The following is a 14,033-nucleotide window of genomic DNA, read 5'->3' as shown; positions in this document are numbered from 1 at the left end:
GGTTTAACTCATTGTGCCACCAGGTTAGGTAAAGGTAAAGGTTTTCCCCTGACATTAAGTCCAGTCGTGTCTAACTCTGGGGGTTGGTGCTCATCTCCATCTCTATGCCAAAGAGCTGGCACTGTCCATAAACACCTCCAAGGTCATGTGGCCAGTATGACTGCATGGAACGCCGTTACCTTCCCTGCCGGAGCAGTACCTATTGATCTACTCACATTTGCATGTTTTTGAACTGCTAGGTTGGCTTACTTACTTAGGCAATCCCTCATTGGCCAAGTAGGATAGTCTTCCAGGATCAGTGTTCTAGTGGGTCCATAGGAGACTGTGGAGCCCTATTTTTGATCTGCATCTTCTCCCACAGTGAGGGCACTGGTTTCCAGGTGGAAGGAGGTCTCAGTCAGGGTTGGCTTGACGCGCTTTCCTCTTGGCACATTTCTCTCTTTCACCCTCCATTCGTGCCTCTTCAAATTCTACAGCACTTCTGGTCACAGCTGACCTCCAGCTGGAGCAGTCAAGGGCCAGGGCTTCCCAGTTCTCAGTGTCTATGCCAGAGTTTTTAAGGTTGGCTTTGAGCCCATCTTTAAATCTCTTTTTCTGTCCACCAACATTCCGTTTTGCGTTCTTGAGTTCAGAGTAGAGCAACTGCTTTGGGAGACAATGGTCGGGCATCCAGACAATGTGGCCGGTCCAGCGGAGTTGATGGCGGAGGACCATCACTGCTGGAGCTGACAGTGGAAGCTCATGCCGCTCCCTGGATTCGAACCTGCAACCTTTTGGTCTACAAATTTAGCAGCTCAGTGGTTTAAGCCTCTGTGCCATCGGGGGCTCCATTTTAAATATTATGATACATGAGTTTCAAATGGGCTGCTATAGGAATGATGCGAGCATTGGCCCTTGAATTCCTGCCACCTCTTCCTACTCACCTACACTTACAGAGAACACTTATATCTTAATCAGTGTATTAAAGCAAGAATAAAACACAAGTGAAAATTTTCACTCTTTGAAGTCACAATTGATACAGAAGTATGAATCATCAGACATCATACTGAATCCTCGTGCAATTTGGGATAACTATCAAGATAATATAATAGCTAGCTGGAAATGTCTTTAGTGTCAAAGAAATGCAAAATGATCAGTATGAATAAAAAAATCTCCAATGAACCGATGAATGTCATTGGTGATAGGTTGTTCTGTCATTTTGTCTTGTTTCTAGGAGGAAATAATGTGTTTTCAAATATTATTTCTGCTTAGAGAAAAATTTCCTGAGCAGCTTGAAAGATTCCCCAGCCAGATGTTGTTCCCTCTCAATTTGATTGATGCTCCCAAGACCCCTTGCCCTGGCTAAGAACCCGCAAGCCGAACCTTTCAGCAGAAGTACTCTGAACAAACTGTGACGGATGTTCACAATGGCATTCACGAGGGCCCAGAACTTGGCTCTCTGCAATGGTGCAAATACTTCCTTAAGAACACCGTTGCCAGGAGAATGCTAGGACTCAAGATTGAGGAATGCCGGCTAGTGCTGGGTCTTTTGCAGGCCACAAAAACATGTTTGCAGGACACTGAGAAAAAGAACAGGCAGGGAAATTAAAGGGGAGATTGAAAATAAAATTAATATAACTTTTGAATAGTCACGGATTTTCTGTCCTCCAGTAGAAAAGTTATAAATAAACCAATTACCGAGAGAGTACGAGAGTTAGATGCTGTTGCTCAGGACCAGAACACTCACTGAAAGAAACCATTTGTTTTTCATCTAGCCTGTCTTGTTTACTTTATAAACTCTAGGAAATAGAGAACATTTTTATTCAAAGAGCCTATCTATTCAGAGAGGGAAATTCTATCAGTTCCTAAAAATGCAAGCTTGGGCAAAGAGGAACTTTTCTGGGGCACCAGGAATGAGAGATTACGGGTTACTACGGGAATTTTGAACTCCGTTCTGCTCTTTAAAATACCAACTCCATAAACATGTTCAAAACAGCAAACATTTCACAAAGAAAGTATTACAAATTTTTTGTTGTTGTTGTTCATTCGTTCAGTCATTTCCGATTCTTTGTGACCTCATGGACAGCCCACGCTAGAGCTCCCTGTCGGCCGTTACCACCCCCAGCTCCTTCAAGGTCAAGCCAGTCACTTCAGTGATGCCACCCATCCATCTTGCAAAATCTATACAGACATAATTAGTATATATTCAAAGAGAGCAGTAGAAGATGTAGTTGGCAGGTCAACCAGAGGTTTAAAAGGAGACGCTGGTGTGCTGCACACTCCTATGTGTATCTACTTACAAATTAGCTCTTACTTTGCTAACTATTTCTGCAGTGTTACTTGCACCTGTAGAAGAGTCAACTCCTCAATGAGTGTCAAAACGAAGTAGCAATTCCTTCTACATATCGACAAATCTTTTCTAAAGTCATTCCTATCAGATGTGTGTGTCTATATGCCTTCAAGTTGTCTGTCAACTTAGAATCATAGAGTTGAAAGAGACCTCGTGGGTCATCCAGTCCAACCTCCTGCCAAGAAGCAGGAAAATCACATTCAAAGTACCCCTGACAGATGGCCGTCCAGCCTCCGCTTAAAAACCTCCAAAGAAGGAGCCTCCACCACACTCCGGGGCAGAGAGTTTAACTTATAGTGACCCATCAATTTAATAGAATTACTTAGGCAAGGGATCCTCCAAGGTGGTTTTGTCAGTTTCTTCCTCTGAAAAGGAGCTTGCAGCCTTTAGTGAGATACCAGGATCCTAATGTGGGACCTTCTGTGACTAAAGTTTGGCTTTTACGTCCTTTTTAACCAAAGCCCAAAGATTTGGTATTTCAATCTGTTTTCAGGGTTGGCATCAGTGGTTCCCAACTTTATTTTGACCAGGGACCACTTGACCAGGGTTCACTTTGACAAGGGACTGCTTTGAGTAGAGACCACTTGACCAGGGACCACTTTGAGTAGGAACCATTTGACCAGGGATCATTTTGACAAGGAACCACTTTGACCAGGGACCTCTCTCCAACATTAGTACCAAAAGGGTTATGAATCCGTTTTTGGTCAACTTTAGATTTGGTTTGGTTATTTGGGGGTGCTGATTCAGAAAACTGCATTGGCTAGACTACATCAGCTCTAGTTTCTGATACAGAACATATGTCGCAGCTATGGTGTTGCTGCTTTATAGCTGGAGTTGTATTCAAACATTCAAACCACCTTCTTGGAAGCTGCGCCCCGTTGAGAAAATAATGCAATCCACAGAAGACAAACTTTCTTCAAATAAAGTAAATGTTTATGCCACAGTAACAAATAACAGTTTCAGTCCATCCCAATACTCCAGCAAACCTTCCTTCAGCTTTTACAGGAATCTATTGCTCTCATCACCAGCATTAGCATCAGCATTCTCTGCTCATACTCTTCTTCTTCTTCTTCTTCTTCTCCTTCTCTTTCTCTTCTCTCCACTCCTCTCCACTCCACTCCAGTCTCGTCTCTACTCTACTCTGTTTCTTCTCTCAGTTTGTAGTAGCTAAGCTCTCACAGGTGCTGGTCATACAATGACTGGACATGATTCCTGCAACTACTTATCCATTTTTCACTTAAGAAATGATCTACATAACATAAAACTCTGACACCCCTTTCCTTTCTTAAGTGGAAAACCCAATACAAAATATTACTAATACACAGCAAATCATATCACATTTACATAATTTTACATACAGGTATACAGAATACACTTATCTGTTTAATTTTCTTTTTTTTCTTTTACCAAACTCAAACCATACATCAAATAGTTATGTTTTTCTGCTGAAAGCGGTTTCGTCAATATATCAGCTATGTTTTCTTCAGACCTGCAATATTCTAACTTTATTAATCCTTGCTGGATTAATTGTTTGACATTTTGATATTTTACAGCTATATATTTGGTCCTGTTTTTCCAACTTTCGCCTTCAGCCATTGCTATACATGTCTGTGAATCTTCAAACATAGTAATTGGACTTTCATATTCTAAACCTAAATCAGTCAGTAATTGTTTTAACCAAATTAATTCATTTGCAGCTTCTGAAAGTGCTGAATATTCGGCTTCTGCAGTGGAAACAGCTACTGTGGTTTGTTTTCGTGATCTCCAACAAATTATAGCTTTTCCATATTGTATTAAATAACCACTTACTGATTTTCTATCCTGTTCCTCTGCAAATGAACTATCTGCAAATACTGTCAATTTTCCATTATTTTGCTTAGGAAAATGTAAACAATAGTCAATGGTTCCTTTCAAATACCTTACTATTCTTTTTAAAGCTTGCCAGTCATTTACACTAGGTTTAGATACTCTTCTACTTAAAATTCCGACCGCATATGAGATATCAGGTCTTGACCAATTAGCTATGTGTAGTAGACTTCCTATCACTGAATGATATAGTTCTGTATTCTCTAAATCTTCCCCTCTTTCCTGTTTGAGAAAGTCCACTGTTAATGGAGTTTGAACTGTGTTGGCATTTTGTAATCTTAATTTAATTATCAAGTCATTTATTTTTTGCTGTTGACTCAAAAATAAATCTCCTTCTGAATTAATTATTTCAATACCTAGGTATTTTTTTAAACAACCTAAGTCCTTCAACTTAAAATGTTTCTCTAATTCCTTAAACACCATTTGAATTTGTTGTTCTGACAAAGATACCAAACATAGATCATCAACATATAACAATAAAATTAATTTGTCATCTCCTTCTCCTCGTGTATACACACACATATCTGCAACACTTTGTACAAAACCCATTTTACATAACACTTGATGAATACACTGATTCCACTTACGGGCTGATTGCTTGAGCCCGTACAATGCCTTCCTAATTTTGTAAACGTTTTCCTCTGCATTTACCTCATACCCAGGTGCTTGTTTCATATAAATTTCTTCCTCCAATTCTGCATTGAGATAAGCTGTCTCAAAGTCAAAGTGTTTCATTTTGTAGTTTTGTTGTTCAGCTAATGCAATGACCAATCTCATAGATTCAGCTTTAGCAGTAGGAGCAAATGTATTGTCATATGTTTCAAATTGTCTTTGGGCAAATCCCTGTGCTACTAATCTAGCTTTATATTTACAGGATCCGTCTGGAAGGTATTTTTTTCTGTAAACCCATCTACATCCAATTATTGGTTTATCCTTTGGTTTATTTACTATTTCAAACACTCCTAGTTCAACAAGAGAATTAAATTCTTTGTCCATAGCTTCATTCCATTTTTCTTGTTCCTCCTGTGTACAATTTAACATTTCCTGAAATCCGTTTGGTTCACCTCCAACTTGACATACTCTAACACTTTCTGCAACAAATCTTTCAGGCGGTACTCCTTTATTTGATCTCTGCGATCTCCTTGGTATTTCTACTGTATTGTTATTGCTAGACACCTCATCTCCCTGTACAAGCTTGTCATTGTCATTGTGTTCCGATTCTTTTGAAGCTTTCCTGTAATGATCAACAAACACTTCATTATTTTGGTGAATATGCTCCCAACCTGCATGTTTTTCAAAATTAGCATTCCTAGATATTACCACTTTATTGAAACCTGCATAGAATCTGTATCCTTTGGTCTTTTCTTCATATCCAATGAACCTTAATCTCTGCCACTTCCTTTGCCCCTTTCTTCGCAACTGACTAGGAATTAGGACATTGGCATAGCTTCCAAAAATTCTCAAATATTTCAGGTTTGGCTTTCTTTTGTATAACATACAAAATGGTGTTTCATTTACACATGAACTCCATGTCCTATTTATAACATGCGTGGCAGTCAAAATGGCTTCAGCCCACAATTTTCTAGGTGCTTTGGCATCATCCAACATGCTATTCATCATTACTTTTAATACTCCTATCTTTCTCTCTGCTACTCCATTCTCAGCAGGAGAATAGGGATTAGTTTTCTCATGACAAATTCCTTTTTCTCTTAACCATTGTTGAAACTGATTGCTCATGAATTCACCACCTCTGTCTGTTCTCATGCATCCTAACTTACAAGAAAATTTTCTTTCTATCATTGCAAGCCACTCTCTAAACTTGCCAAACACTTGGTGCTTTGATTTCAACAATATACAATAACAAAATCTCGTGAAATCATCCACAATTACCAAAATGTACTTTGTGCCCCCCTCACTTGAAACAAAGGGTCCTGCCAGATCCAAATGTACAAGCTCAAAAGGTCTTTTGGTAGTTTTAAAACTCTTTTTAGCTATAGGATGCCTTTTCAACTTAGATCTTGAACAAACTGCACAATCCAAAAACTTGTTACACTGCTTTAAACTTAAATCTGTAACTGTAGCCAGTTTCTGTAAATAAGGAAAACTACAATGCCCAAGTACACGATGCATGTAGTGCACACAATCTTGATGTAAAGGCTTGTTTTCTGTCCTAAATACATTTAACACATTTTCCTTATCATTCAAAACATAAACTTTGTTCACCAATTTTCCCTTAGCACACAGTTTATCATCTTTCACTACCTCACAACCTTTATCATCCAGGTTTATTTTATAACCTTGCAAACAAAGACTAGCTGCACTCACTAGGCAGTACTCTAAATTTGGAACTAATAATACCTCATGAAAACTTCTTCCCAAACTTGGGATAAAGGCAGTTCCTTGCATGCTGCATTTGGCTAAAGTTCCATCAGCCAATATCACATGTTCAATTTTAGATTTACAAGTATCACTTAACAACTCTATATCATTTACACAATGCTCAGCACTACCAGAATCTAACAACCAAATATTCTTGCTCAGTCCTTTAACTTTACACAAAGTATTTACACTTGAGTATGCTCCTCCTCTTGAGTAGTCCAAACTCTTTCTTTGTTGAAAGCCTCGCCTTCTTTCTTCTTCTTTCTTCTTTCTTCTTTGTGGACAGTCCCTTGCTAAATGTTTGGTGCTTTCGCATTCAAAACATCTTTTTACAAAAAACACAGATGCTGTTTTCTCACCAACATTTTTAACACAGTCCTTTCCTTTATCATGCTCAGCTGATGTTTCTCTAACAAACTCCAAACGCTTCTCCTGTTCAATCAGCCTGGCTGAAACATAATCCAAGGTTAAGTCCTCTTCAGGCACATTTTGCATAGCATAAACAAAATTATCCCAACTTTGGTCCAACGATGATAACAAAATAAATGCCTTGTGGGTCTCAGTAAAAGTCATTTGCCTGTCCTCCAGTTCCACAAATAAATTTCTCAACTTTTGCAAATGCTCAAAAACACTGTCTCCCCTTTTCAACTTTAAATTATAAAGACGTCTCATCAAGATGATTTTAATCCCGGGCGTTTCCGACTGGTACACACTCCGCAGACGCTCCCAGCATTCTTTCGCTGTTGTAGCATTCCTCAAATATGTGAGTTGACTATCTTCCACAGCGAGAATAATATTTGCTTTACATTTCTCATCATTTCTCAGTTCCGCAGCATTCGCCCCAGCTCCTGGAGGATTCTCAACAATGTCCCATAAGTTCTCTCTGATGAGAAAATACTTTAACTTCACTGCCCACGATGAGTAGTTGGAAGAATTCAGTCTCTCCAGTGGCAAACCACCACTCCCGCTCTGAGACATGTCTTCCAATCTTTTCTTTCAACAAACACAACCACCAGACAGTCTTTACAGAAATGCTCCTAGACAAGGCTGCTGGAACTGCTGGCACTGCTGGTACGGCTGGCGCAGCTGGGCCCATAACCCATGTCGCAGCTATGGTGTTGCTGCTTTATAGCTGGAGTTGTATTCAAACATTCAAACCACCTTCTTGGAAGCTGCGCCCCGTTGAGAAAATAATGCAATCCACAGAAGACAAACTTTCTTCAAATAAAGTAAATGTTTATGCCACAGTAACAAATAACAGTTTCAGTCCATCCCAATACTCCAGCAAACCTTCCTTCAGCTTTTACAGGAATCTATTGCTCTCATCACCAGCATTAGCATCAGCATTCTCTGCTCATACTCTTCTTCTTCTTCTTCTTCTTCTCCTTCTCTTTCTCTTCTCTCCACTCCTCTCCACTCCACTCCAGTCTCGTCTCTACTCTACTCTGTTTCTTCTCTCAGTTTGTAGTAGCTAAGCTCTCACAGGTGCTGGTCATACAATGACTGGACATGATTCCTGCAACTACTTATCCATTTTTCACTTAAGAAATGATCTACATAACATAAAACTCTGACAACATATGCCATCCAGTAGTCACCAGGAAACCATATTTAATAATCTAGAGCTGCAGACCTTATTTTAGGTTTCGTGGCCTACAGGTTGGAACCACTGGTGTACATGTTTGTATGTGTGTATTGTAGGCGTATTGTGATATTAAAATAAAATTAAAATTAAAAAAAGAAAATATAAAACCAACGAACTCCAACTCTGTAAACAAATCCGACTGTGCTGAACTTCCAAAGGGACAATTTCTAATGGTTTGAGAAAAGGCTCCAAGCAACTGTTTTGAGCATATTTAGGGCTGAGATTAACATCCAGTACAGGTTACAGGAATTTGGCTCAAATATTAATATGGAGTTGACACGCTGACAGTGGGCCAATTCTAATTTTAAACCAGCTTCTGGAACAGTTGTGTAATAGTCAAAATTGTCAACACGATTTATTCAGAAACACTTGATTTCTACAGCATTTGTTTATTAATCTCTTCCCATGTCAGATTTGCAGTTAAAATTGCAGTCATTATTCTGTTGAGACAGTGTGGTATCATGGTTTGAATGTTAAGATAAGAACAATGGGTGGCCAGGGTTCAAATCTCCTTTTGGCAATGGAAATTCAACTCATTCAGCCTCAAAAGAAGTAATTGCAAACCCCCTCTGAATACATTCTGACAACAAAATCCCAAGTTGCCATAGGGTCACCATAAACCAGAAATGACTTGAAGACACACAACCACCACCTAATTCGGTTGATTTTAAGGTCCTCCAAAAGCCCTTTAAATGCCTTCTGCTGTAGCGAAAAAGGGAACATTTAACTTTGGAATGAATTTCGTCCCCTTTGAAATAAGATACATATATGTACATGGAATCGGTGCCCCTTGGTCACAATGATTTTTGGGTGAATCAGGAATATGAGCATCAGATATCTGATTTGAACACCAACAAAGCAATTGCTTTTTCCCCACAGCGAAAGTAGGAGTTTGAAAATCCTTTGGGAAATTTGAGGATAGCACCTGGGTAATGCTTGCTGTCAGTGGATTTAAAGGGGCAATTTGGTCCCTTGCCCCCTAGGAAGTTGTCTTCCCCTACTGTGTCTAGAAGTAAATCTCATTGAACTCAATGGGATTTACTCTTGAGCGTCTAGTTTTGTGCTGCAAATGAGTGATTTTAACAAGCAGCAGATATCATTTTTAAATCAACAGGAAAGGAAAAAAAAAATCAATCTAACTCATCAAATGTGTGACCTGCATATGAGATGTACCTGTATCAGAGGAACAAAACAAAGCACAACGAGTTCTGTACAGTATAATCTGACCAGTGACACCTGTTAAACACATGATGTTCAAAATAGATTGGTTCCAGAAACATAGTATTTTGAAGGACGCATCAACCAACTTACTTCCAGTGAACGTGCTATAGGCAAAGACAGTATAACATTGAACATTTTGCCAAATTAATGCAAAGATCTCATTCACACAAAACACACAAGCAACAAGTGATTAGGCCACCCAACATATTTAGCATGCCTTGTTACGACTAATAAAACCAGGAGCCCTTGGTACAAATAAGGACTTCATCACACTAGAGCAGGGGTCCTCAAACTAAGGCCCGGGAGTCGGATACGGCCCTCCAAGGTCATTTACCTGGCCCTCGCTCAGGGTCAACTTAAGTCTGAAACAACTTGAAAGCGAACAATAACAACAACAATCCTATCTCATCAGCCAAAAGTAGGCCCACACTTCCCATTGAAATACTAATAAGTTTATATATGTTAATGTTGTTCTTCATTTTAATTATTGTATTGTTTATAAGATATGTGCAATGTGCATAGGAATTCATTCATGTTTTTTTTCAAATTATAATCCGGTCCTCCAACAGTTTGAGAGACTGTGACCTGGCCCTCTGTTTAAAAAGTTTGTGGACCCCTGCACTAGAGCATCTGTCCACTTTAAATATGTTTGCTTCCTCCTGAATAATTCTGGGGTTTGTAGTTTAGGGGAGAGGCTTTTAAACTGCTCAGCCAGAGGTCCTGGGCCTCACTAAATTACAAACCCCAGAATTCTGTAAAAGTCAACAACCGGTTTTAAAGTGGATAGATGCTCTGGTGCAATGGTTCCTGACCTTTTTTTTTGACCAGGGACCACTTGACCAGGGTCCACCCTCCAAAGAGTACCAAGAGTTACAAATCAGTTTTGGTCAACTTTAGATTCGGTTTGGGGTGCTGATTCAGAAAACTGCATTGGATAGACCACATGAGCTCTAGGATTCTATGTTCCATCCAGTAGTTTATTTTGGCACATGTTGCTTAAAAATTGCAAATCCTGTTGCTAATGCAATTATTTCACTATGGCTCATTATATTGTGTTATTCTATTGTAAGAACCTGGAATCTTTCTTTTAAAAGTGAAGCCATTAGTACATCTAACCAATAGGCTTGTTTGATCCAAAAAAATGGTTCAAAACCCGTTTCGGATGTAGGGGGTGCTGGTGGTTTGGCTCTAAAGTCAATTCCAATTTTCACAGAAAAAGAAGTTCAAAACTATTCAAAACTTCGAGACTTCCAAATCCTTCGTTAATGGTTTCAAAGTGTTATTTCCTGTTTCATTGGGTGGTCTTTACTTTGAAAGTGGTTGTTTTACTCCAGAAAGGGGGGGGGGGGACAAAGGGAAAAAAATCCATCCACTTTGGGTTAAACAGCGGCTCTCGCCCAGTTCTGATGCGTGACAGAAAGGAAACTTAAGGAAATCGATCCAAACTGGGTTAAACAGTGGCTCTCACCCAGTTCTGATGTGTGACAGAAAGGAAACTTAACAAAATCCATCCAAACTGGGTTAAACAGCTGTTCTCACCTAGTTCTGATGCGAGACAGAAAGGAAACTTAAGGAAATCCATCCACAGTGGTTTGAAAAGCTGAATCATTTCCGACTCACTTACTGATTTGTAAGAGAAATGGTGGAAAAAGCTTCAGAAGGACAAAGGGACTTCTGGTTTCCTTAAAAACTTCGAAATCACTTCAAAAAGGAAATCTTTACGAATTTATTCCCAATTACGAAGATTCCGACTGAACCTAACCATGTCTACTAACCAGCATGTCTACTACCCATAGATGTCAGGAAGTAAAGCTGAGCTTTCTGCATACAAACCATATGCTCTGCCACTGAACTATGGCCCTTTTTATAAAAAGCAAACAGACTATTTATCCCAAAAGGCTTTTACAAAAGTAACCGAAACAGAGCTTCCCCACCCCCATCACAACAAACACAGATTCTCTCAGAGTTAAGCTATGGCCTCCACAAATAAATAATAATAACAGAGAAACTCAGTGAACTCTGAAAAGCCCAGCAGGAGACAGAATACAAGAGCACACAGCATGGAAGGCGCTCAAAACAACAGGCTGCCTTTAGTTTGCAAGATTTCCCACTTAAAGCTGGGAGAAGCAAGCAGCTACAAAATACTTAGAAATGTTCTCTGTTAATGCCAACCACGTAAACTGCTGTTTTCATGCATACATTTACAGGCACTATTATCACCTGGGATGAAAATGGTAGGACGTGGATGGAAGGCCTGCCCTACTTACCAAGTGCTGAATGATGCAGTGGTCTGAGCCAAAATGAAAATGAATGAGAACTTAATTGTGTCCCTGTTTGTCCAAGGCAAGGAAAGACTATGGAATCCAGCATGATTTGCCTGGGATAGTGCCCCCTTCCTCTATTGACTTGTTTGTTTCCAATTGCTTTAGACCAACAACATAATTGGGGTGATGTGCTGAGAAAATCAAATTTTAGTTTTTTCTGTGAGCCACCCAGTTACAAACAAATTTAGCAAACACTTGACTGACAGCAGGCAAAGCTGAAGGGGCAAAGCAACTCATGACAGCTCTTGGTGCCCAATAACATTAGTTAAGGACCAAGTCTACTTATGAGGTCCCATGTACACTGACTGCATTAGTAACATGCTTCTTATACTAACTCTTATTGGAAGCACAATGCTAACCAAGCTTGCTAATCAATATTTCACTAGTAGTATAAGGTTAGCACCAGAACACCAAGATATTATGTCACCTTCTTTATTAAATTTGGATAGATGAACAACTGCTGCCAATGTGAGGACTCGTAATACTATAATGAATTGGCTGAGCTGTCATAAAATATAATATATGGTTTGAGTGCAATTATATAAAAAGGTGTATGGTCAGGGTCTATATAGTCTGGAGAAACGAAACCTGGAAAACTACAAAAAGAAAAGAATTCATGAACTGTAATTAAAAGTTGCTGATGAGAACTGTAACAATGATTAACAATTGAACTCTTGGGTGAAAACAACATGTTTACATTACCAAAGGCAATGGTTCTTTAAGTTAAGGAAGTGTTTACAAGGTTGTTGTAGGTTTTTTCGGGCTATATGGCCATGGTCTAGAAGCATTCTCTCCTGACGTTTCGCCTGCATCTATGGCAAGCATCCTCAGAGGTAATGAGGTCTGTTGGAACTAGAAAAAAGGGTTTATATATCTGTGGAATGACCAGGGTGAGACAAAGGACTCTTGTCTGCTGGAGCTAGGTGTGAATGTTTCAACTGACCACCTTGATTAGGATATAATGGCCTGACAATGCCTAGAGCAGTGGTTCTCAACCTTCCTAATGCCGTGACCCCTTAATACAATCCCTCATGTTGTGGTGACCCCCAACCATAACATTGTTTTTGTTGCTACTTCATAACAGTCATTTTGCTACTATTATAAATCATAAGGTACATATCAGATATGCAAGATGTATTTTCATTCACTGGGCCAAACTGGGCACAAATACCCAAGGCACCCACATGTAAATGCTAGTGGGGTTGGGGGAGGACTGATTTTGTAATTTGGGAGTTGTAGTTGCTGGGATTTATAGTTCACCTATAATCAAAGAGCATTCTGAACTCCACCAGCGATGGATTTGAACCTAATTTGCCACACAGAACTCCCATGACTAACGGAAAATACTGGAAGGGTGTGGTGGTCATTGACCTTGAGTTTGGGAGTTGTAGTTCACCTATATCCAGAGAGCACTGTGGACTCACGCAATGGTGGATCTGGACCAAACTTGGCACAAATACTCAATATGTGCAAATGTGAACACTGGTGGAGTCTGGGGAAAATAGACCTTGACTTTTGGGAATTGTAGTTGCTGGGATTTATAGTTCACTACAATCAAAGAACATTCTGAACTCCAGCAACGATAGAATTGGCTCAAACTTCCCACATGGAATCCCCATGACCATCAGAAAATATTGTTTTCTGAAGGTCTTTGGTGACCCCTCTGACACCCCTTCGCGACCCCCTCAGGAGTCCCGACCCCCAGGTTGAGAAACACTGGCCTAGAGCAAAGTTTTGTTGAGAGGTTCCTTGTGAGGACTGGTAATACTAAAATGAATTGGTTGAGCTGTCATAAAATAAAATATATGGTTTGAATGGAATTGTATAAAAAGGTGTTTGGTTGGGGTCTATATAGTCTGGAGAAACAAAGCCTGGAAAACTACAAAAAGAAAAGAATTCATGAACTGTAATTAAAAGTTGCTGATGAGAACTGTAACAATGATTAACAATTGAACTCTTGGGTGAAAACAACATGCTTACATTACCAAAGGCAATGGTTCTTTAAGTTAAGGAAGTGTTTACAAGGTTCCTTGTGAGGACTGGTAATACTAGAATGAATTGGCTGAACTGTCATAAAACATAATATATGATTTGAATAGAATTGTATAAAAGGATGTATGGTTGGGGTCTATATAGTCTAGAGAAACAAAGCCTGGAAAACTACAAAAAGAAAAGAATTCATGAACTGTAATTAAAAGTTGCTGATGAGAACTGTAACAATGATTAACAATTGAACTCTTGGGTGAAAACAACATGTTTACATTACCAA

General features: G+C 39.4%; 1 protein-coding gene and 1 long non-coding RNA gene across 6 annotated transcripts in view; both read right to left on the bottom strand.

Moving 5' to 3' along the window:
* ARSG (arylsulfatase G) overlaps positions 1-14,033 on the bottom strand; it is a 151,121-nt gene that overhangs the window by 17,711 nt on the left and 119,377 nt on the right. The window lies entirely within an intron of this gene.
* Positions 3,241-8,143, bottom strand: LOC137096111 (uncharacterized). Its single transcript, XR_010909276.1, has 2 exons — positions 6,764-8,143; positions 3,241-5,429 (listed from the first exon to the last, which is right to left on the bottom strand). It is a non-coding gene; the product is annotated as an uncharacterized lncRNA (long non-coding RNA).

The sequence above is a fragment of the Anolis sagrei genome, chromosome 2 (assembly GCF_037176765.1).
Source record: "Anolis sagrei isolate rAnoSag1 chromosome 2, rAnoSag1.mat, whole genome shotgun sequence".
NCBI lineage: Eukaryota > Metazoa > Chordata > Lepidosauria > Squamata > Dactyloidae > Anolis > Anolis sagrei.
Note: the sequence above shows the minus strand (reverse complement) of the source record. Positions and strands in the feature narration are given on the sequence as shown.